The following is a 1,616-nucleotide window of genomic DNA, read 5'->3' as shown; positions in this document are numbered from 1 at the left end:
TTCACATCAAGGATAAGATTCAAGCTTATAAAACAAGTTAATAAAGTCCATAAATGGGTCATCTAACTTAGGAAATTTCTAAACTAACATAACAACTGCTGTCCCACAGCCTCCTCCAACCTAACCTCCATGCGATCCCATCGCCACCACCTACCGATCCTCCTCAATCCCGGTAACATATACAAGTATATGCAAACAAGTAATACACAGGTAATAATCATGTATAACAAATAAATCAGGAAGCAAGTAAGCATGTTATACACTTAGGCAATATAGGCAAGTAAACAAAGCAAACAACCACATGAAAAATGCACATGATGAATGCCTGTCCTATTAGCAATGATATCACATTGTCGGTTCAACTGCCAACCCGACACATTCTCATGGGAATATCGCTTTTAGTCACGAATATAAAGGGGTACCTTACCCAGGGATATAGTGCCCGACCACTTTTCCAGGGATATAGTGCCCGGCCACTCTTGCGAATTATGGATTGCCTTTCAATCAGAACCAAACTCAAGTCATCAGTCTCATTAACCATATTCATTCCTTTTCGAGTCCCAGACTCGTCATAACCATTATTAGTCCTTGATTCCACAAGTTAACTGTCACTCTCAAGTTTCCAAAGTCATCACTCATATAGCATTTCACCCATTACCCACAACTTCAGAAACCTAAGTCTCTGTCTTCTAAACTCGTATAGAAATTTACCAATTTAATTCACTAATCCATCTCTATCAATCTTAGGGCCTAATTACTAGTTAGCAATATTAAATAGTAGATAAAGAAGTTTGAAAGGCTAGAAAATCCTTGAAAAGTGAAGAAAACCATTTTTCAGCAAAACAGAGGTCTTGTGTATGCGAACCCTTATCCTGCGTATGCATGCCTTGAAATTTGGGTGTCCGCGTACCGGAACCCTACTCGCGTATGCGAGTGTTCCAACTCGAATGGAATGCTTGCGTCGCATGTTAAAATCTCGTGCACGCATGTATAAAATTTTGAGCTTCCGCGTACGCATGCAGTGCCCACGTACGCGAGACTCCCAGATAGTGGAGAACGTCCGCGTCGCGTGCACTGTGTCGCGTACGCACGCTGTATTAGACTTAGAAAAATTTAAAGCTGCAGAATTTTAGATTTTTGCACCGAACTTTAAACACTCATAACTTCCTCTATAAAACTCCATTTTCCTCAAACTTTATATCATTTTAAACTCTTGAAATCATCTTTAATTTAAAATAAAAATCATTCAATTTCAATGTCTGAGGCTCAAGTTATGATCCACCAAAGTTCATTAAAAATATATTTTTACCAAAAGTGACAATTCTCTAGTTTTTTTTTCCAAAACTTCTAAAACCAAACCAACTCAAAACATACTCAAACATCATACCAAGCATTTCTTAACTAGCTTTCGTTTATCCACTATTAAACTATTCAATTTCATAAATTTTCTTAGATTTTCTATCAATATCTTCACCATCATCACTACTAATCAAATTCATCAAAATCATTATTTTCCAACTCAATCATCACCAAACTCACCACCACCTCTAATCTTTATCAACATCAACCATACAATCACTACACATCATCATTATCAATATCAACATTCATCATCA

Source organism: Arachis hypogaea, chromosome 11, assembly GCF_003086295.3.
Source record: "Arachis hypogaea cultivar Tifrunner chromosome 11, arahy.Tifrunner.gnm2.J5K5, whole genome shotgun sequence".
Classification (NCBI taxonomy): Eukaryota; Viridiplantae; Streptophyta; class Magnoliopsida; order Fabales; family Fabaceae; genus Arachis; species Arachis hypogaea.
The sequence above is the reverse complement of the archived record's forward strand: the minus strand, read 5'-3'. Positions refer to the sequence as shown.